Consider the following 24,686-nt stretch of genomic DNA (forward strand, 5'->3'; position numbering starts at 1 on the left):
CCAGTTTGGTGGGCCGTCTCACTGGTCTAGCGCCTGTCTACAAAGTCAATGTCTTGTTTAGCCATCCACGTGCATGTGGCCCATCGACAACAGCCTGGGACCCCACCACATCTTACTATACTGCCAGGAGCACTGTCTATGGAGACGGAGCCCGTCCAAATACAATCAGCTGGTGCCATGGGGCAGCTTCTGTAGGTAGTCAGACAATCCCGGCCTCCCTGACTCACTGGCAGCCCACATGCGGCAGCTCTAGGGGCATATTTCTCTTGTACTGCTTTACCCAAGTGTTAAAAATTAATTTAACTCTGATCGCACTGACAGGGGAAAAGTTAATAGAAGTTTTATTTTTAATATATGAGGAACCTTAACAGGATTTAAACTTAATGCCTCAGAAACGGGAAGGACTGCTGACAATTTATCTACCAGGATCTGCAGACTTTTGTGGGGAGCTAGAGAAATGGAAGAAGAATTATTCCAGCAGCTAGATACAGGATTGAAATACCCCTCACAGCAACTGGGAGAAATCTCAATGGTCTGCCGACCCAAGAAATTGACTCATAAATTGCAAAAATCCTCAGTTTCCCCTTACTACCCTGACCTTTGGTTTTCTTTACTATCCAGAAAAAAATATCATTTCGATTTTTTTAAGATATAATAGAGCTTTTCACTTAGAAACAGAGAATTTTAGAGCTGATTTCTCCCAGCTATAATAATTTATGATACTAAGAGATGTAGAGGGAATGTTTATAACAGAAAATCATGCTGAACATGGGCCATACATTTTGTTTTAGACGTGGCTCTTGGCTATTTTCAAAAGCTACTAACTTAAGAAAAATCTCTCATGCAAAACATTCTTCAGTACCTTTAGCCTGAACTGCCTGAACTATCCGTTGCTAGACTCTATTTCATTAAGGAGACCAGCCAACTACTTTTGCTTAGGAAATCTTTCACTGGATATTTATCGGGTGCCTACAAAGTGTCAGGTGCCATAGACCCTCTGTCTGAATGAGAAGAGTATAAAAGAATTTGCAGCTTTAAAACTGCCATGGTTTCCATGTTGCAGATGAAGCAACCATGGCTCAGACAGTGAGGGATACTTGTTCCACATCATACAACTAAAACATGATGGAGCCAGTACTCACAGTGCTCTGTGTGTCTGCAAAGCACACGGTCTTTCCACGATACCAGATGACCACTGTGGGGAAGAGAGAACGTTTCCGCTCTATCATGCTGTGCTTGGCATAGCTGGGCACATTATGAATGAATGAATGAATGAATGAATGAATGCATGCAGCATGACTGGCTGCTTCTGAGCATTCTCTGACCTCTGCTGACAATCCTAAGGAATGATTCTATCACTGAGGGTTCAGTCACTCTGGCAAGAGGTGTGGAATACACGTGGGGGTGTGGAGAGATGTTTTGGGTAGAACTCTTGTCTGCTAAAACCCTTTTAATGGAGAGAAATGTTCTTTTACTTCCATTCCCAGCCCCAGCAGACAGGTTGCTAGACTCATTTAGAAGATGGAGAGACTGTGCAACTGTCTGGTGGCTTCAGTAGTTAACAGGCCTCAGCTCACCTTCCTTTCCCTGTAAGGATAACAGGAGCCTGAGAGCAGGGAGTCAGGGTCCATCTCTGAGAATCTGACTCTGCCCATCCCTCCCTGACCTTTTCATAAAGGTGAAGTGTGGCTAAAATGAAAGCAGTTTCACCCTTGATCAAAAACTGCGAATCAGAGACCTGAGCTCACACCCTAGCCCTGCCATGTGTTCGCTGTGTGTCCCAGGAGAACTCACCTCACCTCTCTGGGCCCTGGATTTGTTGGCTGGTACTTAATGGTCTACGACTTGATCCCTGCCCTTCACATCTAACTATCACATCTAACTTCCTGAAGTTCAGGAACTGGGCTATAAATTTCTCTCTTTCCAGCCCTCACACTGGTCCATCGTCAAGTCTGGCTCAACTTTATTTCCAAAATATTTCAACAATCACCTGGGTAAAGGGTTATTGGGAATTTCTGTCCTATTTTTGAAACTTTTCTCTAAGTTTGAAATTATCTCCATCCTTTTTTTTTCCTCTCTCCATTCCTTCTACCCTGGTCCCAACCTCCATCACCTGGGTTATTACATTTGCCTCTACTATTGTTTGTTGTTTGTTTTTCTGCTTCAACGCTTGCTCTTTACCATACATTCTCCACACAGGAGCCAGGAGGTCTTTATTTGGTTTTTGTTTGTTCTTGTTTTTCTTAATTTTTGTAAAACATGCATAATATAAAATTTACCATTTTAACTCTTTTTGAATGTACAATTTATTAATATTAAGGACATTCACCTGGTTGTGCAACCATCACCACCATCCATCTCCAGAACTTTTGCATCATCTCAAACTGAAACTCTCTACGTATTAAACAGTGACTCCCCATACTGCCCCAACCCCAGCCCCTGGTAACCACCATTCTACTTTCTGTCTCTGAATTTGAGCTCCCTGGGACCATAGATCTCTCTCTCCAGGTCCCTCACATAAGTGAAACCATACAGTGTTTGTCCTCTTGCATCTGGCTTATTTCCCGCAGCACAATGTCTTCAAGGTTCATCCATGCTGTAGCATGTTAGAATTCCCTTCCCTTTAACACTGAATAATATTTCATTGCATGGATAGACCACATTTTGTTTATCCATTCATCAGTTGATGGACATGTGGGTTGTTTCCCCCTTTCGGCTACTGTGAATAATGCCGCTATGAAGGTTGGCGTGCAGGGTCATCTTTTAAAATACAAATCAGTTCCTGTCACTCTCCACTCCTTTAAAGCTCTCCAAAGCTTTATGTAAAAATAAAATCTAAACTCCTTTCCCTTGTCCACTAATTTCTACAGGTTCCCTCTCTGGCCTCTCTCTCTCTCCCCAGAGCTCACCAGGCTCTAGCCGTACCAGCCTTCTGTTCGTTTCTCAAACTCACCAAGCATGTCCTCCTGAGGGCTTTTGCACATGCTCTCCCCCCTGCCTGGATTGCTTTCCCCCTAGACTTGAGAGTAGCCAGCTCCTTTTCATTCAGGCCTTCCCCGTGCACCTGAGCTGCAGGAGCCCAAGCGTCCATCCAGTCAGCAGGTCCTGCTCCTAGTTTGTTTGTTCCCAAACAGTTGCACCCCTGACATCACATAACATCCCTGTTGGGTGCTGCCTTCTCCCCATTCTAGACTGTAGAGCAGGCTGCCTCGCTCACTGCTGAATCCCAGAGCCCAGACAGGGCCCGGCACACAGGGGGCACTGTGGGTTCGTGGAATGAATACATCCGAAAGTCAGATCTGACAGTGCCGAGTGGAAGCGTGGCAGGACAGAGGAGTCACAGGGCTCCAAAGGGAGCTGACTGGGGGGACACAGTGTTGGTTCCTGTTACACTCCAGCCTCTGCTGTGAACTCTTCCTTCAGCAGCTGCGTTGGCTGCCTCCACGTGGGAGCCCTGGGCAGAGGAACATATGGCATGGAAGGGCACACCTGGCACCATAAAGCCCAAGGCACATGTCCACTCCCAGCTATGTTGGGCTTTGAGCTCCCAGAGAGCTTGGAGGTGACAGGGGAAACCTGGCTGGGTACAGCCAGAGCAATTCTTAATGGGCGTGTCCCCAAGTCACTGTACCACGTAATATATATAAGGAGAGAACCCATTAGTCTGTGTCTCTTCAACGTTCAAAATGTTAAGTCATTTTTCAGGCTTGGCTTGATTTCTTGTTCATCAATAAGAGCTACAATCCTGCCAAGCTGGGAACAGATAGCTCTACCTGCTGCTGAGATAGGCAGCTCCGTAAAAGGTACAGGGGATGCCAACCACCATCCTATGCTCAGCAGGTTCCACACGGCTGCTCTTAAGAGCTATCAGAGGCTCTCATCCTTGGAAGGGGGGGTGTTACAGCTGGATGGCCTATCCTAGGGCCTCAGTGATGACATCCGTCACTGGAGAGACATAATCAAGACTTCTGCTGGAAAGATGCTACATGCTGGACACAGGCACATGCTGGAAGCCTGGAGGCCTGGCTCAGGTGCACCCCTTTTAGTAACCAGGTGGCACTGACAAGTCTTTGAACTAACCTCTTTGGGTCTCCATTCCATAAAGTGCAAAAGCAAATAATTGAGCCAGATGGTTCTCAAGCCCCCTTAAAGCCTGGACCTTCTAACCCAGGTGTAGCAAGAGGGTGCAGAGAGAGATGTGAGGGAGAGAGGGAAACCTAACACTGCTTTCATCCCCTTCACGTTTTGCCTTGCACCAGCTTGCAGTTGGGTTAGTACACTTCAGGACTCTAAGCCAAGGGTGAATTCATCTTTGTGGAAAAGAAAAGTAGGAGAAGAAATTATTTCCCCTCCCCTCAAAATGATCAGTTAAAAATCTACAGAATGCCAGTTGACGAAAATAGCTTTCTCATTATTATAAGGATGCTACTGGCTATGCTTCCAGATCACCGTGCTGCAGACAGAGTCTCGGGGCCCCCTTGGATTTCCACGGGTCCCTTTAGGGAGAGCCCCTGGCCCTGACTACTCTGGCCCATACAGTCTGCCTGGTCAGGGTCCCTGTTTCCATGAAGAATGGGCTTCAATCATTCATTCATTCATTCATCAAAAAAATGTCTTGAGAAAGCGGGGGTGGGGGGATGTGGTGGTGTGATGAATTGGGAGATTGGGATTGACATATATGCACTAATATGTATAAAATAGATAACTAATAAGAACGTGCTGCAGAAAAAATAAATAAATAAATAAACATTTAAAAAAAAATGGCCCAGAGAACTTCCATCTCTGGCGATGATGGAATAACTTATATCAGACCAACTTTACCACGAAGAATTTGCATAAGAGCTAATCATAAAAATAATTTAAATATATTTTATGATATATAAAATATAAAAGTAACATATACATATATAAATATACAATAAAATATTTTTCTTTTTTAAAAATGTAAAATAATGAAAGTATTTAAAAAACAATGTTTTAAGGTGTCAGGAGCACTCATTTCCAACTCGAAAGTCTGAGATGGAAAAAAAAATGTCTTAAGCACTCACTTTGTGCCAGTCACTCTAGACACAGAGATGCAAGATACAGTCCTTGTCCTCCAGGAGTTCCCCATTCAGAGAGGCAAGTAAACAGAGTGATCAGGCCACAGCAGTCAGGTGTGATAAGTGCTATGGAAAAGAGAAGCACAGGCTGCTATGGGAACCCAGAGCAGAGAACTTAACCCAGACTTGGGAGGAGTACTCTGCTATCAAGGAGGTCTCCCTGGAGGAGGTGACACCTGAGCTTGTCTTAGAAGATTCTACCTAAATATCTCTATTTTTGTCATTGCTAAAGGTTAAGATCAGCTCACAGCTGCAAGGGACTATGGAGAAATAGTGGTTCCAGGGTTTGGGGAGAGGAGTTGAGGGTCTGATGGAGGGACAGAGAGAGGGATTATAAAGCCGCACTTGGTCATAAATCTTTAATGACACTAAATAACAAGGTTGGGGGATAGGTTTTTTCCCATCATATCAGGTAAGGTGGAGGGCTCCATTGATGGACTGTGAGATTATTCCAGGAGATGCAGTAGGTGGGCAAGAGAGCAAGAGAGCTGGCCTTCCCGATAGGAGAGTGGTTTATGTGACAGGCCGGGGGTCTAAGCCAGATGGGGAGAAGGAAGGGGCACCAAGAGGGAGAGGGCCCAGGAGAAAACGGAGGCAAGGGGGACTGGTGAGCCAGCGTGGGAGGACGAGCCAGTGTTACAGAAGCAAAGCATGAGTATGCTGAAGGTAGGCGGCGAGGCTGCAGATGAAGCCGACCTGTATCAGGCAGAAACATGGAGGCTCTCTGGGCTACAAAGAAGGAAGCCTTGAGGAGGGAAGCTCCCAAATCTCTAAGGAAAAGGGCAGAGTTTCCCCGGCCCTCTGAACTTGAGGAGGTTTCCTCCTCCCTCCTACATGAGCAGATGAGAGAGGATCCCCCCAAATCCAGCTCAGATCAGTGGGGACGCAGTCAGATGGGATCCCCTGCCTCCTCGGACATGTTAGCAAAGCCTCAGCATTTCCTTAGAGCTCCATCTTTTTTGTCCGCTCTTCACCTTACTCTTCACAAATGCCTTCTTGGGACAGAGGGCAGCCATGAGTATCTGATCTCCAGGGCCATTCATTTAGCAGCCGACCCAGCACAAAATGTAAACGTCTCCTAACTGGTCTGCACAACCACTCAATATTTTCAAGAATCTAGCATTTGTAGAGGAGCAGGAAAAAGAAGAGGGAAAGAGAGGGAAATGATGCCCTTAAGACATCCTGCAGGACCAGCCCACCCCAGAGGTATTGAGGGTGTGTGGGTGCCCTGGACACTGTTGTGGGCATGTATGTGTCCATGTGTGTGTGCATGCATGCATTTGTGTGTACATTGTGTCTGCATGTGTGTGCTTCTGTATGTGTGCCCAGGTGCCCGTGTACGTGTGTGTGCATGCATGCATGTGTGACTGAATGTGTGCCTGTATGTGAGAGGGAGTAGCAGTGTTCCCTGGGGAATCGGAGGTCTTGCCAGTCGGCTCTGTGGCAGTCTATGGATGTCATCCCATCAGGCTGCTTGGGAGGCAGCCATTTCCACAGTATTTTCTACTACAAGTGGTCTCTACTATTTCAGATAAAAAACAACCTAGGGTCTTCGCAGAAGCTCCCATGATCTGCTATCACTTAAATGTGTCAGCAGGTGGCAATACCAGCAGGCTGATCGCTGGGTCAGAAGACAGGACCCTACAGAAAACCAATTCTCTTAGACTGGAGCCAGCCCCAAGGAAGGGCTGAAATGTGCCCAGGCAGCTTCAACCTCCCCTGGACCATCCCTCTGTGTGGGGTACAGGACAGACCCAGGCGGCTCTTGGCATGGAGGAAAGTAAGATGGCTCAGAGGCACAGCCCACTCCCTCCCCGAGCTCCCCTGCCTGCCCTAGAGGGAGGAACAGCTCCAGGCTCAATCCTAGACCACAGGTTCGCTGGTGGACTTGCAGGGGCCACCGAAGTGAACATCAGGAACCTTGAACCTGGAAGCATCTGCTTCCTGCCCGGGAGGGTATGTGACTGGCCAGCCTCCTCTAGTGGCTTCTAATTGACTCTGCCCCTCTCAAGCTGAGCCAGGTCTCTGTGTCCCATGTGACCATCCACGTTGACTGATCAGAGGTACACAAGGTAGCAGAGTGGGCCACTGACCCCAGAATGGCAAGCCAGCAAGACCCCCAAAAGCCCCTGAGAGCAGGGTGTGGGAGATAACGGTAGAGCTATCGTGCCAGGGCTCAGAGCCCATCTGGGGCGGGGAAGCCAGGTGTGGTTCACTGGAGCTCCGACGTGGCTCCAAACCACCCCCATTCACACCTGGGGAAGGCAAATCAGGCATCTGTTATCTTTTCCCAATGGAAAGTGATGCACAGCATGATAGTAACAGTAATGATAATAATAAGTGGCATTTACTGAGCCCTTACTACGCCTTACTACCAGGCAGTGTGTTGAAGGTTCTCATGGATCAGCTCATTAAATCCTCATAACAACCTTAAGAGAGAGAGGTACATAACTGGTCCCGTATTACATGTGTCGCAATAAAATTTGATGACATTAAGTGAGGAATTTTCCCTTCTTGAGTGCCATACACCTCCCTCCCTCCCTACGTGGAGCCACAGCCTTCATTGCCTCAGAAGCTATGCCTTGCCCACAGGTGGTGGGTGCAGAGGATACAAAATCACGAACAAAAACCAACCAACTGATAAAAAAATTAGAGAAAACACAGAAATTGATCGTGTCTCCCAACAGGCATTGTAAGAATCATAGCAGAGACCATCGTCTTGAAGTCCCAGGGGTTTTGATTGACAAAAGCACTGGGACTTTTTGCTCTGATGTTTTATAGAGAATGTATTTTCTACATTCCAAAAGTTTGACTTGGATTATGGAGAGGCAGAGAGGGAGGGACTGGCTGCTGAAAGTGTCTGCCAACAACAGGGACTGGGAAGAAGGCAGGATGATGAATGGTTTAAGAACGATGCCTTCCTCCCACTCAGTCAAAAAAAAAAAAAAAAAAAGGAGCAGGAATAAAATAAAAAGGGATGGTGGGAGGAGAAGGAGGGAGAAGCAGCAGACAATCTACAGAGAAGCAGGCAGAAGACCAGAAAGGAGAGGAACCAAATTCACTGTTGGTGCGGGTTTCTGAGAGGAGCCAGGGCTCTCCCCTCCCCACTCTCTCCGCACCCACCCTGCACCCTCTCCATGCCACCACTACTTTCAGAAGATGCGAGAAACCCAGCTGAAGTGTTTCCTGGGTTTATGCTGCAGGGAGTAGCAGAGGGAGGTTTTGAGCCTCCGGAACACATGCACAAACACACACAGACACACAGCAAACGTCTGGTGCACCCACATACCCTGAGTGCCAGGGGGTGGGGGGCTGGTCCTGCTGGATGTCTTAAGGGCTGTCATTTCTCTCCTTCCCCCAGCTCACTGTGATGGCCAGGTCTCTTGCTCTGGGCACCAAGACTGACTGGGCAAGTGTTTTTCTTTCTTTGCTTTTTTATTGCATAAATAATTCAGTATGGCAAAAAAGAAAATACAGTTAAGCGAAAGGAAAAATAATTAAAATCCCGCCATCCAGAGATGCTCACTATTAATAATTTGTGTGTATGTGCATGTCTACCTCTAGATCTATGCAAATTAGGTGTATTTGTATAGCAATACAGTTTCCAACTGGTTTTACAATCAGATTGGGAAGGACTATAGCCATCAGTTAGACTATGTCACCAGTAATTACAAGGCTGCCCTTAATTCAGGAATTTCTATATAGTCCCATAAAGATAAAATAAAGGAAAAGTCATAGCCATCTTGTGGCTGGAAGAATGTACCTCATGGGAAAGAAGGGACGGAGCCCAGCTTCTGACCCAAAGATACGGTGGTGACCAGGCCAGACTCCGAGCTCTGGTCCTGATGTTGGGATGTCCTGGGTGCCAGTGTCAGGCCCAGCGGGGCCGAGCTGCCATTCTCTCCCTGTTGCCTGCAGACCCAGGACTTTGTTCATTTTCAGGTATGTGCAATGCCTTCTTGCAAAATGCCCTGAGTTAGAAACCCTCCTCTCAGGATCAGAGAGATCTGCACTGGGGAGCAGAAGGGGGCAAGTTGGTCCCTAAGACAGTGAGAGCCCCAACTCTTTAGACCCCCAAAAGCTTGAGATCAACATCCCACCACAGTCTTAGAGACCCGTGTGAAAAGACTTGAAAAGCCAGGCACACAGGAAACGTGTGCTCCCCATAATGGTTCAGATGAAATTATATTGTCCAGAACATTTTAAAAGCAAGCAGCTTATTTCAAACAGGGGCACACAGAGGCTACTGACGTGCACTGTGAAAACTCAATAAAGGAGAACATCTAATGAAAACAGATAAAACGTACCACTGCAATCACAGGTCATGCATGAATTATTAACCTCGGGGAGTTTTCTATCAGTTCTGAGAACTACGGATTGAGTCTCTGGTATACAATTCGGCAGATACTGGTTCTCCGTTTCACATGAGAGAGGTTGAAGCAGGAAATGTTTTTATTTCTTCTTTAAATATATACTGTAATTGCTAGGCCGCAATGACTAAATGTTATTGTCCATCTGTTGGTTGTTCAAGGACCGGTAATGAGTAAACCTTAGCAGGTTCGCGCCGCCTTCTGTAGCACAGTGGCTGGGGCGTGTACACCCAGGTAAAGTACTGAGAATTTGTTACTGAACATTTTTATAGAGACCAAGAAATGAAAACAGCCTTGAACAGGTTTAAAACTTCTGCTCAAAATTTTTTGATGAGTTCTCACTGCAATCAGAATAGAATGTAAACTATTTCATTTGGTTTATAAGGCCTCCCATGATCTGGACCCCTACTCTGTGTCATGTCTATCGCTTCCTGACTTTCTCTGCATCAGCCATCTTGTTCTTCAAGAGTCTTCAAAGGTGTCAAGTTCTTTTCCAACTCAGGGCCTTTGCACATGCTTTCCCCTCTCCCTGAGCCATTCATCTCCACTCCCACACTCTCTGCCTGACTTTCTCTTTCTCATTCTTCAAGTCCCAGTTTAAATATCACCTCCTCAGTGAGGTCTTCCCTGAATGCCTTTTCTTAAGTAGCTTCTACCTGCCCAGCAATATCATCTCAGCATCCCGTTGGTCTCCTCCAGGTCACTGCTTGCAGTTTAGAGTGGTTTAACTGTGAGTTTACATGCCAAGCCTCTGTCTCTCCCAGGATGGCAGAGATTGTGTCTGTATTATTTACCACCATAATTCTAGCAATAAGATGGATGGGTGGATGAACCATGCTATTTGTTGCTATTTGTTATTTGGGGGATGTAATGTGTAAATGGCAGATTTGAGTCAGGACCTATGACACAGTCACAGGGATTAGAGTCCAGGAAGCTCTGCCCACAGACCAAGAGGTAAGGCACCCAGGGGTGGATCAGCTTTTCTTCATGTCTCCCCCATTGCACCTGTCAATGTGGGCCTCTCTTTTGGCATGCACCCAAATTCCCCTTAGCCCTTCAAAATCCTTAGCTCTTTTAAGTCCCCATCAAGTAGCACTTCCTCCTTTAAAAAGGTTCTAGGTTCCTCAGTCAGAAAATCAAGAGACTCCTTAACACCCTTCTTCATGTTACAGGGCTCCTTCCTAACCCTCTAACAACCATGGCCCTAACTTTCATTTCACTACTTGTGCCGTCTCTATCAGGCACATTGGCTTTGTATGCTGGTTGTGATTTTCCTATCAGATGATAAGTATTTCGATTAGAGTCTCTGATTCTGGTGCCTCCCTATCCTGAGAGTTTTAACTGTAGTGGACACAGACCTCCCCCGCCCCAGACGAATCCTAATGCTCTCCCATGGGCTTGTGGTTTCACAAATCCCTCTGCCTCAAGCTCCTGTCAATGAGGGATTCAGTTTTTTTCAAAGTTTCCTTTGAAGAGGAGCTCCCCTCAAAAAAATCAACGCCCAAACAGAACATTTATAGGGACAGTAAAACTTCCTGAAGGTTTTGGAAACCGCAAAGAAATAAATCATATCTCAATTCCTGGAGCAATCAATCTCAGAATCCATCTTTTTCTTTTTCTTTTTTTTTTTTTTTGTGATACTCAGGCCTCTCACTGTTGTGGCCTCTCCCATTGCGGAGCACAGGCTCCGGACACGCAGGCTCAACGGCCATGGCTCATGGGCCTAGCCACTCCGCGGCATGTGGGATCTTCCCGGACCGGGGCACGAACCCGTGTCCCCTGCACCGGCAGGCGAACTCTCAACCACTGCGCCACCAGGGAAGCCCTCAGAACCCATCTTTTTGCATTCCTTTCTACCCGAATCCTTCCCAACTATCCATCCAGACTCCATAATCCTTCCTTAGGGTCCTCTCTTCTTTTAGTTCCCACCTCTCCTTTCCCCCCTCTTTCTCGGAACAAAAACAATTCTCCTTGGCTCTGGCAGAGGAAAGTAGTGATTATCTATGGAAGCTGAAACACGCATTAGGGGTGTCTCACACTCCACTCCAGGCTCAACATAGCAAAGCCTTTTTTTTTTTTTTTTTTTTTTTTTTTTTTTTTTTTTGCGGTATGCGGGCCTCTCACTGTTGTGGCCTCCCCCGTTGCGGAGCACAGGCTCCGGACGCGCAGGCTCCGGACGCGCAGGCTCAGCGGCCATGGCTCACGGGCCCAGCCGCTCCGCGGCATATGGGATCCTCCCAGACCGGGGCACGAACCCGTATCCCCTGCATCGGCAGGCGGACTCTCAACCACTTGCGCCACCAGGGAGGCCCCCAAAGCCTTTTTAAAATGTCTCACCTCAGCTTATAATCTTGCTTCAATATCCTCCACCATCTCTTCCAAAATGCCAAGCACACAGTAGGTGACAGAAAAGACTTGCTGAACATTGACTGGAGGACCTGGTTGACCTGGGAGTCCTGGGGGGTAAAGAGTAAATATCGTGAACGCTTGGTAGTGATAGAACATTCTAGGCTAGCATTCATGTCCTTGATCCTCCTGGTGTGAGAAGTAAGATTTCCCTTCTCCAAAACCATAAGGGCAGTGCCATCCAGAGACAGGAAATCCATAGTTCAAATTAAAATAAGATGGCAATAAAGTGACACACAAATATCCAGTTGTAAACGTGGAAGGGACTTAACTTAATCAAGCAAAAGGGCACAGCTTTTCTATTGCAGCATAATGTAAAGGCGTTTTATTACACTGGCAATTGGCAAAAAAGTCAAATGACTTTATGAGGCTTTTTCTAAATTACCTTTATTAATGCATGTACTATTTTTGAAAAATTATGCTACAGAGTAAATGTTCCATTGAGCTACAAGTTGCCTGCAGGAATGTGTTTGAAATATACATGGTGAATATGTTACTATCTTTACAACTCATTTCACACTGACTTCACCCTTCTGAAACCAAACTAGCACTGAGTACTTGGAAAGGTATGGGTATTTTACAACAAAGTATACAGCATGGGTAAATTTGCAGATCCTGGAAATACACCAATTGTCAGAGTGTGAGAACGTATTTGGAAGTTTTCTCTTAGAACTTCTTTTCCCAGATCACTTGCATCCTTCTGATATGTAGACATTTACTTCTAAAAACCTCTTCCAGCTGATTTGAATAAATGTGTTTTGGGGCAGCTGACAGGGCTTTTCGTACTTATTGTACTTTTTAACGCTTGGAAACAGAAGATCTAATGGCTGAGGTATGCCAGGAAGGATGCGGGTGAAAGCTTTTGCCTCTTCCCTCTGGTCGTTCTGTATGCATCTATCTTGATAGACAGTACATCTAGTTATGGTCCAGGGGTTCCAAACGCAATCTCTCTTCACCTCTGTAGTTGGCTCTGAGACCACCCTCTCACTTTGAATGTGCTAGTAATCCAGCCAATATGATTTCAGAACCTAGGATTCAACATCAATGTTTCAACCCAGATCTCTCCCGTCTTACAGCCTGTCGTCAGGCATGACCCCTGAGCTACTCTCTACCTTCATTCACTTTCATCTTGTTTCTGCTTAAGTCTCCAATCACTTTCGTGGTTCTAAGTCAAACGGATGGGAGTCATCTTGTCCTAATTTATGAGGCTATTTTACATGTCCTGCTGCTTGCTATTCACAGTGAATTCTATAAACTGATTGGAGAAGCAGAAGGGAGAGGGGAAGAAAAAACAAGAGCAAAATAACATGTAAAAAAAGGTAGGTCAGTGAGGCGAACTAAAATTGACTGCACTGCTTTACCTCATGGATTCCTCCAGAGCTCCCACTTCAGAGAGGAAAAACATGCCGCCTCTCTGCAGACTAAAGCTACAACATCCCCGAGAAGCCACCATCAGCCAACGGATGTCAGGCTTTGCCCCTCTGTTCCCACTGCAGCTAGTTCCAGACTAGGAAGACTTCCAAATGCAAAATATGTCACATTTAGACATAACTTTTAAATTCTGTTTTTTAGTCATTCACACTCCCTTTCCTTGCTTATCTAACCCGCACCTTGGTTTTTCGATTCGTTTTAAAAGCCCTTCTTCATATTCTTCTTTGGCAGGATGATAGTGTATTAGAAGTATTTGGATCAAGTCACTGATGAGTAGCTGGTTGGAAATCATCAGCTAGGAAGGGGAACCAGGACCTCCCCCAGCCAGTGTTAGGGCTGGTGGATGAGATGTAGTGATTTCCCTAGTGTAGCTCAAGGGGTTACCTTGAGGTCCCCTTCTCTCACCATAGCTCCTCCACTGGCCTCCCAAGTACCTGCCTTCCCACAGTCTTTTGAAAGTCAGTATATTTCTACAGCTGGCAGAATGTTGCCCATGGCTATTACAAGGAAGAACAATGATCTAAGATGCGTTTATCTAATATATAATAATTGATAATGTCTAAATTGGTTTAATTTTTAAGTGTGTATATGTAACATACATGTAATATATATGTGTATATAGAAGTAAATATATTTCCATATAGTATATGAATATGCACACACATTTTTTATCAAAAAGCGTTTTGTTTCTCCCATGGTATCCCATCTTCTCATCTTATACTATGCCAGCAAGTGTTCTGACCACACAAACAGCACAAAACTAGAGTGATGTTTCATTTCCCAGATAAGCAGAAAATGCCAAGTCATCGGATAGAGCTTAATCCATCCACCATGTGGTGATACCAACCATGTGCTAGGCACCATGTTAATTGCTAGGGACACAGAAGTTGAGTAAGATCCATGCCTTTACCTTCATTCTCAGCTGATGACCTGCTTCTTTGAGAAATGCAAGCAATCAGAAGAGAAATTCTATCCCCTCCCACTTTCCCATTTACCAACCCACTTGCTTTTACTCTGCCTTCCCTCCAGTGACTAGGCTCTTATCTAAATCCAGCTCTCAGTTGAAGACTGGATCTCATCCTCTCTTGCCCACTTAAGGACACTAGTCCACTGAACATCCTCTCTATTCTGCATCATCTATTTTCCTCTGCTCTGAAGTCACTTATGACTTCCACATTGCCAAATCCAATGGTCAATTCTCAGTTCTCATCTTACTGGATAGATTCACAGCTCTTAACACAAATGAATCCTCCCTGCTCCTTTTTTTTTTTTTTTTTTTTGAGGTACACGGGCCTCTCACTGTTGTGGTCTCTCCCATTGTGGAGCACAGGCTCCAGAAGTGCAGGCTCAGCGGCCATGGCTCACAGGCCCAGCTGCTCTTCAGCATGTGGGATCTTCCCGGACCGGGGCACGAATCCGTGTCTCCTGCATTGGCAGGCAGACTCTCAACCACTGAGCCACCAGGGAAGCTCCCTCCCTGCTCCTTGAAATACTGTCTTCCCTTGGTATGGATAAGTCCACTCTCTCTTGGCTCTCCTTGTGCCTCAGTAGGTCCTCTTTCTCATTCATCCTTGCTGGTTCCTCATCATTAATTACATCTCTAAACGTCAGTGCACCCTCCGCTTCCATCCTTGGAATCCTCTTCTCCTCATACACTCACTCCATCCATTTCCATGAATATTCACTGATAACTTTCAAATATATATCTCTAGTCTAACATCTTCCTTGAAGTATAGGCACTTATATCCAACTTCCTCCTCAATATGACCTCTTGGAGTTCTAATAGTGACCGCTAACTTTATACATCCCCAAATGAACCTCCATGCTCTAAACCTGGTCCTTCCTGGCCTTTTCCATCCTAGTTAATTGCGTTGCCATCCTTCTGTTTGCATAGAGCAAAAATCTTGGTGCTATCTTTCACTCTTTATTTCTCTCACCTACCATATTCAATCCATCAGGAAACTCCATTAGTTCCTCCTTCAAAATGTTACATAAGTCACATCATGTCACTCCTCTGCTCATAACCCTCCAATGGTTCCCCATCCTACCCAGAGAAAACCTGCAGTCCTAACTATGGCTTCCAAGGCTCTACATAATGGGCACTGCTTTCAGACACTTCTGACTTTATCTCATATCACTCTCCTTGTCACTTGCCTTCATACTATTGTCAGAATAACACAAATATAAACCCACCTCAGGATCTTTGCATTTGCTGGTCTCTCTGACTAGAATACTTCTCCTCTACATATCCACATGGCTTGTCCCACCACTTCCTTCAAGTCTCTGCTTAAATATTTCTCATAAGAGGTGTCCTTAGACCTCCTAGCACCACTTTACTATCCATGTTTACTCTATTTGAACTTTCCTTATAGCACTTACCATACTTGGTATACTATATTTATATATCTCTTTTCTCTCTTCCACCCCAGGGGTGTAAGTTCCTTGGGAGCTACTTTGTTTATTGCAATGTCCCCATTACATAAAACATACTAGATACTCAATAAATACAGATTAGTGAACAGAATTACAAGCTCAGTCCTTGCCCTTAAGGAGCTCATAGTCTAGCAGAGCAGCCAGAAATATAAAAATACACTCACAAGGCAATGTAGGAGGTCAATGACAGAAAGCTCTGGAAGCAAAAAAGAGACACAATTACTACCCCAAATTGGGGAAGATCATAGAAAGCATCCTGGAAGAGGTGATAATCAGAGTATTAATATTAAGGAGGGGGCTTCCCTGGTGGCGCAGTGGTTGAGAGTCCTCCAGCCGATGTAGGGGACGTGGGTTCGTGCCCTGGTCCGGGAAGATCCCACATGCCGTGGAGCGGCTGGGCCCATGAGCCATGGCTGCTGAGCCTGCGCATCCGGAGCCTGTGCTCCACAACGGGAGAGGCCACAACAGTGAGAGGCCCACGTACCGCAAAAAAAAAAAAAAAAAAAAAAATTAAGGAGGAGTCAGCGAGGTGAGATGCATTGGTGGAGAGAGAGTAAGGAATGGGAAGCGCTGCCAAGAGCTTTTAGGCAGAGGGTCAGCGGGAGCAAAACCAGAGAATTCAGAAACTCTGTGCTACATGCCAGAACATGGTAGGAACCAGAAAAGGCAGAAACATATTCCTAAGCATAAACCAAGAGGCCAGGAGTGGCAAAAGATGAGGTTGGAGACCGAAAGAGAGTCATATCATGGAGCACCTTCAATGCCAAGTTAATGAGCTTGGGATGTAGATGACAGCGAGACATTTCAAGGTTATATGAAGAGGTATGATGGTGTTATTCACTCAGAAACTCAATAAACTTCTTTTGAATTAATATAGGCAACGTGCCAACTTCTGGGCAAATAGCACTGCGGTCACAGTTATGGTCCAGTAGGGATGTCAGTGAGCAGCTACAGTGTAGGCAGGAATGGAGTACGACCTGAGCCAGATCACCTCCCCAGCAACATGGAGGATGGCTGGGAGGGAAACACACAGGAAGGAGTGACAGATCAGCTGGAGGACTCATATTCCAATTCAGGCAAGAGATGATAAATTATCAAACCCAGGGAAGGAACAGTGTTCTCAGAAACAGTTGACACCCCATATGCTGTGATCATAAAAGGTAGAGCTTGGGCTCCCCTGGTGGCGCAGTGGTTGAGAGTCCACCTGCCGATGCAGGGGACACGGGTTCGTGCCCCAGTCTGGGAAGATCCCACATGCCGTGAAGCGGCTGGGCCCGTGAGCCATGGCCACTGAGCCTGCGCGTCCGGAGCCTGTGCTCCGCAACGGGAGAGGCCACAACAGTGAGAGGCCCGCGTACCGCAAAAAAAAAAAAAAAGGTAGAGCTTATTTGGAATCTTCACTCCTCTTCCAGTGCTTCATCTCACACCTGCTCTCTGGAAATGGATGTACGTTACCTCACAGGCTGCCAGAACCTTCCTGGGAAACCAGCACATAGATGAATCTTGAACATTCAGTCTGGCTGCATCCTGAGAATTTCACATGCTGCTTCTCTGGGATCACACACTGAGACACTTTGCAAGAAAATTTAACAGAAAACAGATGGCAAATGTCGTGAGGCCTCACACAACAGAGGAAGCAAAGGAGTAAACCCAGAAACAAAGCGCTAGGAACAGAGTTCCTAGAGCAGGCAAAGAAGTGGTCACCTGCCCTCTGCCCCTTGACTTGGTACGACTGGGAGGACGACTGACCTCCTGCAGGAGCAACTTCCGTCTCTGTGACCCAGTGGATGGGTTGGTGCTTAGACTGATGGATGATTTGTCCCACATCCTTTCCTTCTGTTCCTTCACTCTGAATATTCTTTGAGCTCATTACAACAGCTCAGAATGAACACTCTAAATTTAGACCCAAACTATTTCATGTTTCCAAGGGAACTGTAAATTACTTTGTGAATGTACATACAACACAGCCAGCAAAATCTGCTTGATGAAGCCCTCTCTTACATTCAATGTCTGAAGGCGCCTCATCAATTGTTGCCCTGTCCAGGCTCCTGGACAGCTGACAGCCTCAGACAGATTGCCTTTGCTTCCCCATAGGACATTTCTCTAGGACACTCTGCTGTGGGTACAAGGGACTCAAACCTTCAGCTGCTACAATTCCAAACTCCTCAAAGTTCTACACTGTGCCTGTGAAGGGTTTGTTGGATGGAGAACAGAGTCAGGAATGCTCCATTGTTTGTGATGAACGATCTAATATGAGAATGACCAGACTGCCCCTTAAAGCCTCGTGTCCTACCTAATAGTGAAGAGAGAAGGGTCAATGACCTAGGAGGGGATAATGGAGCACGGGAAACAGTTTTTGGTGAGGTTAGTGGATCATTTAGGACTGAGTTCAGCTATGGGACAGAGACTGGAAATAACAATGGCTAAAACAACTTAAAAATTTATTTCTCAGGGCTTCCCTGGTGGCACAGTGGTTGAGAGTCCACCTGCCGATGCAGGGACGCGGGTTCGTGCCCCGGTCTGGGAGGATCCCACATGCTGTGGAGCGGCTGGGTCTGTGAGCCATGGCCACTGAGCCTGCGCATCCAGAGCCTGTGCTCCTCAACGGGAGAGGCCACAACAGTGAGAGGACCGCATACCGAAAAAAAAAAATTATTTCTCTCTCACATATAAAAAGTCCAGAGACATCCAGTCCAGGGCTGGTATAACAGACACACAATGTCATCATGAACCTAGACTCCTTATATCTTCTCTCTACACTTCTTATTGTGTAGTTTCTGTCCTCAAGTTCACTGCATGGTTCAAGATGGCTTCTGGAGCTCCAGCTGTCAGGTCCATGCTCCAGTCAAGGAAAGCAGGGAGGTGGAAGGGCAAGAAGGATGCCATTCTCAGTGGGTCAGCTTCCTTTGGGCAACTTTTCCAGACTTCCACACAACACTCTGCTTACATCTCACTGGCCCTACCTTGATTACCTGGCCACTCCTAGCAAGAAAGATTGGGAAATATAGTCTTTTAGTTGGATGCAATATGGCCCCATATAATATTATGTGTTTGCCACTAAGAGAGAAGAGGAGAATGAAAACTGGGTGGAATACAGCAGTCTTGGTTACAGTTAGGTTGTAATCATATGAGGAGCAGAGGACCCTAGCCCCTAACCTGATATCATGGAACCTAAAATAACAGCAAACGCTCCGCAAAGGGAATGAGTCCAAGAATGGAAGGATTGAGAGGAGAGGAAGGAAAGAATGATCAAGGAGGGAAGGAAATGGAAATGAAAGGAAGAAGAGGAAAAAGGAGACTAGAAAAGAGAGCTGGAAATCAGAAAAAAGGAGAAACAAAAGAGGGTTAAAGAAAGGAGGAAAAGGAAAATGTAACCCAGGTGTTTCATGGTGCCTCCAGTTTCCATTTTTAGGAATGACTTTTATTACCGGGTAAGTGTTGGCTTCCTCTTTCGCAAGCCTAGGGTCTTCTTCTGTGCCTTCCTAGGAGCAGGGCTCCCTGCTTCTGCTTGTAACCATAGATGTTCCAGCTCCTTCTCCTGCAATGCCTAGGAAATGGGGCCAGCCAGGTTCCTCTATCTCTGGGCGGCCCTTGACCGTAAGCTTTCACCAAACCAAGCACCCCGGTACCCAATGTACATACTCGGGGTTCATTCCTATAGCATCAAGCACACCTCCAGTGTGGAAGTTGCTGCTACCTGAAGACAGCCCCTTCTGGACTGGCCTCTGCAACATGGTGTTCTCTGTGATTGCCTCCTTCACCCAGGACATGTAGCCCCTGGGTCAAGAATCCCAGTCAGCCACCCAGCCCCTCTCCAGCCCTCTCCAGCCCTCCACACAGGGGGAGGCTCATCCACATTCCTCTTTGCATCTTGCCAGTTGAGGCAACAATGCATTAAGCTTTGGCAGAGGGCACTGGTATTCCCACCTCCATCAGTAGCCTGCAGAGGGAGAGACAGATTAAGGTCCATAGACAAGGGGATGTGGATGCCCAGTGAGGGCTGAAGACTGACTGATGCCTTTACTAGGTTGCCTATCAAGTAATCACCTTTCACAGAGGCAAGCTTTGGTTTTCCTCAGCTTTTGACCCTGCCCTTTAGGAATAGAAGACCACCATCATGGCCCTGACCCCCTTCTATGATTGTTCTGAGAGGCATTGACTCTTTACTGCTCTGCCTGAGGCCGGGCCCCAGTACAAGAGAAACATCACAGCAGAAGCCCTCCTGGCCACCTGAGAGGAAAAGCACCCATGCTGATTAAATTATTTTTATTCTGGACCTTCCTAGAACCTAAAGCACTGGGTGGAGGCTAGTTCATCCCCCAGTGGAAGGAGGGGAAGAGGAGAAGGGAGGATGTCGCCTATGGTATCACCATAGTTAGAACGTAGAACGTTCTGTAGAACAGAGACTGAGATCTTACATGTATTTTATATTACCCTCAATACCAACACAGTGCTCCCCTCACATGGTAGACAGTTGATAATACCTGTTAAATAAATATATGAGAAAATGTCTATTTTCTCAGCTCCACATAGCTGAGACACAAACCTTAACATTTTTTTTAAATAGCAAGTTAATATGAAAAACTTCCTAGGAAAAGGTTCAGGTTCTGATTTTTCTCGTAACTGATTCATTCCTCCCTAAACGTCCATTTGGTACAGGTCCCCAAATGAAAAGGCAGTTTTGAGGATGTCCGAGGCTGAATGTCACACAGATGATTATGCAAAAATGCAGGCTGCTCCCGGGGCTCTGTGGGGAGCTGTGAACGATTCAGTTCCTGGAATAGGTACTTATATGAGGAAAAAGCAGATGATGAGGTCAAATGTCTCCCCCAGTTCATATCTATACCTGCAAAATAAGGATGCCCAAATTGGGCCCAAGAGAGACTCCAAAATACTTAGAGTGGCACTAAAACAAAATTTTCCTTCTCCTCATCAAAAATGATGTTTTTTTCACTCCAAAATATGAAAGAACTCATTATTGCAGTCATAATTTCCCTTTAAATAGTGATGTTTCACTGGGTCCTCTTCTCTATACAGTAGATATAAACAACTTTTATCTAAAGACTGTGAAAGGGAAGTAGAGAAGAAATTTGAAGGATTCCAATGAAAAACATGGTTCTCTGCTGGGTTTAAAGGAAAACTCTGAGGCTGCATGGAGGAGGACGATTGTACAGTGGAAAGAACATAGAGCCAGGCGTCAGGAGACCTGCTTTCTAATCTCAGATCTACCACTGAGAATTGGGTTGCTTCTTCTCCTGTCAAACGGAAAGGTCTAAATTGAGCTCTAAACCCTGCTGATGCCACTTGGAGTCTGTACCCATTGGAAGTACAAGGAGATGGGAGTGAGGAGTATGGGAAACTGTTCTAGAACATGATGTAATCTCAGCCACTAGAATGATCCTTTTAGCCTGAGATAGGAGGTTACAAATATTCTAAGACTTCTGTCTAATTCTTGCTTCAGGAACCCTGACTTAATTCCTTCTTCAGAAGTTATATCCTAAAGGCTGTCCAAGTTGCCATTCAGCTACCTGCCCACCAATTTCTTTCTCACTTTTGCTACTATTATGACTACCATGACTTTTGTTGTTAGTTAATTTCCTCAGCTTCTATACAGAGCCAACTCTAAACAAAGTTAGCTGAAAAGCTGGTGTCTCAGCAGAATTAGTTGTCTGACCCATGCATTGGGGTTTCAGCAACCAGCTGTGTTGAAGCACTGCTACTTTCTTCCCCACCAAATGATGACTGACCCAGGGCTAGAAAGTAGGTTTTCTCTCACACACAGATTCCACCCTTCTTGTAGAGTTTCATGAAGTCCCGTGTTAAGAAGGTTGGCAGGAGAGTGCATCATGATCAGTTGGCAATGTCTGCCATGAGGGAAGAAGACAGAAGTCATGACATATATGCCACTTATTTGCTGTCCCTGGGCCTCAAGCTCTTGGACGACCAACCTGTGCCTTCATGGAGATGAAACTACAATGGTGAGGACCCCATTCCTCCAGTGACAAAATCTTTCCTCAACCAGTGACCTCATACAACAGTCTCCGCCCATCGTCCAAAACAGAGCTCCCAGCTCCTACCCCTATTCTCCAGTTCCAACCTGTGCTCTAAGTTCTTGAGAAGCATTTTACAAGGAGTATTTCTGTAGTATTAACCCTAGAAGATGCTATTAAAAGAAGGGCTTTTGATCTGACATTTGGGAAATGTCACATGCTAAATATAGCTAACATTTTCATCTAAGAGTTATTGAGCATTCATCATGTCACAAATTTTGATTTAAGTGCTTTGCATGTTTTAGTTAATTCTCACAACAACCCTATCATAATGTCCATTTTACAGATGAGGAAACTGAGGCAAGAGAGGTCACACAACCAGCAAATATTGGTGCCAAGTTTCAATCTGGCAATCCAAATCTAGAATCCATTCATTTAACCATTACATTATGTTGCCTCCCATTTCTGTATCTATCTATCTTTATACTGTGTATCTTTATCTACATATATACTATAAACCTATACTTACCAGTTGGAGTTGACTGACCTGTTTATCATGGATCATCAATTACGTAAAAATTTCATTGGGAATTCAGGGATGGAGTCCATTCTGTTCTCTACATTTACTAACTCCCTTTAAACTCATTTAGGACCTGAAAAATTGGATAACTCTCATATGGATTTTTAAGTCATTTGGTTATACTGATGTTGGTCTAATATTGTATACTAATACCACTAACAATGGTAAATTAAGCAGAGAGCGAGTCTAGGATTCAAGATTCTCATTCTTCCTTCAGAAAACCCTCAAAAGCATATTTTCTTGGTGCCATATTTTCATCTATATGTATCTTCATGACTCACAAATCACATTAGCATGTTAAAGGCTCTTAAAATTCCTTCCATAAAGAAATTTATTTAACTCTATTTAAGTGATTTCTAAATTAATTTGACACAAGAAGCCCCTGACTGACACTTTTCTCCCCATCTTTGCTTAGCTTCTACTAACAACTCATGCTATAGAATGTTCTAGAGCACCAAATGAATGTTTGATCTTGAACAATTTTCTTAACCTTCCTGAGCCTTTGTTTGCTCATGTATAAAATGGAGAAGATAATAAGGATTTCAACTTCCAGGGTTGCTGTGAAAATTCAATCAGATGATGTATTTGTGAGTGTTAATTTTAAAGGCTGATGTAAATGTCAGTTGCAAGCGCCGTCATCATCAACAATAATAAACTTAGTTGGATCTGAAGCACAGCCATTCCAGTTTACATCAGCTCTCTCAGCCAGGTCTCCATCTGAGTCACACCCTGAGTAGGGGACGCTGGGTAGTGGCAGGCTTGCAGGGAGAAGAAACCCCCTGGTACAGAAAGAGTTAAAAGAAAGGCCACTAGGGACAAAGCAGGGACAATCCCTATGCAAATCACCTTCTGGCTCTGAGTAAAAGAGCCCCCCAAAAAATACTTAGATGCTGAGACATTGGTTTACACTTGATACACAGTGACTGTTCAATAATGATTTGTTGAATTCAGCTAACTTTACACCTTAAGGTTTACTTAGGAGATAGAATGGTATCCCCCTGGACATCCTCCTTGAATGTCTCCCCAAACTACACAAAAGATAGGATTTCTAATAATAAATCCAGATACCAAGCCCAAGTCCATTCTGTTGTACTGTATTTCTTGGTGCTGGAGCAGAAGTGCCTGGAAAATGCAGCTTCCAAAAAAAAAAATATATATATATATATATGTTGCCAGGACCTCACACACCTGTAAACACCAGGATAAACACTTGATTCTTCTTCCTGAACTATCCTCTAAACTTGGCCAAAAGGGGAGTCACCAGCCCCATGTGACTATTGAGCACTTGCCGAAATGTGGCTAGTCCAAATTGAGATGTGTTGTGAGCATCAAGTATATACTGGATTTCAAAAATAGTATTAAAAAAAGGAAAATAGCTTGTTAACAATGTTTAATACTGATTATATGTTGAAATCATAATATTTTAGCTATAGAAAACATATTAGTAAAATCAATTTCGCCTGCTTATCTTTGCCTTTTTAGTGTGGCTAACTAGAAAATTTTAAATTACATACGTGACTCGCATTAGTGACTTGCCTTATACTTTTATTGGACAGTGCTGCTCTAAAGCAATGATTTCTAAATTGTGGGTTGTGTATTAGTAGAGCATGAAACCAGTTTAGTGGGTTACAACCTATTCTTCCTTAATGAAGGAGAATAGAATATATATTCTGTGTTAGATTGGATTAAAACATAGTCAAAATAGTAAGCATTGTTTTGTGAAATTTGGTTTCAATTGTATATGTATATAGAATTTATGCATGATGTATTGAGTTACAAGTTAAGAAATATTTTTCACTGCCAATAGAGTAAAAAAAGTGTTTCAACACCCCTTTTCTAAGTTATATAGGATGAGACAGTACTTCCTTAGATCAGAATGTTCTGGCATAAAAACTAAGGCTATACGACTGGTATCTGACTAGGGAGATTCAGCAATGAGTCAGGTCGATGCTGCAATTTTTAAGTTCTGCTTATGGAAACCTCGCAGCCTCTCCTGATGCAGTAAAGCGGGAGAGAAGGGCACCTACACTGCCCATTAATCCACCCCTGTGAGTCATATAAGTACAGAGGCCTGAGGAGAGAGCAGCTGAGCACTGCCCTGCGACACCCTGAGGGCTCCTGGGGCCCTGGCACATCAAGGCAGGGGCAAACAGCATCCAAGGACCCCGAGGAGCAGGAAGTAATGCCCACTCAAAGGCAAATTAGACCTTGTGTTACTAGTTTATCCATCGAGGTCTGTTCTTTTCTTCAGTCTATCCCAGCATGACCGGAGAAGTTTCCTCTCCAGACTGGTCAGGGAATCCAAAACTCAAAGACCTCCTCCCTCCAGGTGGTTAAATTAGAAAAATGAAACCCACCCTGCACTACCCAGAGA

The sequence above is a fragment of the Mesoplodon densirostris genome, chromosome 2 (assembly GCF_025265405.1).
Source record: "Mesoplodon densirostris isolate mMesDen1 chromosome 2, mMesDen1 primary haplotype, whole genome shotgun sequence".
Taxonomy (NCBI): Eukaryota; Metazoa; Chordata; class Mammalia; order Artiodactyla; family Ziphiidae; genus Mesoplodon; species Mesoplodon densirostris.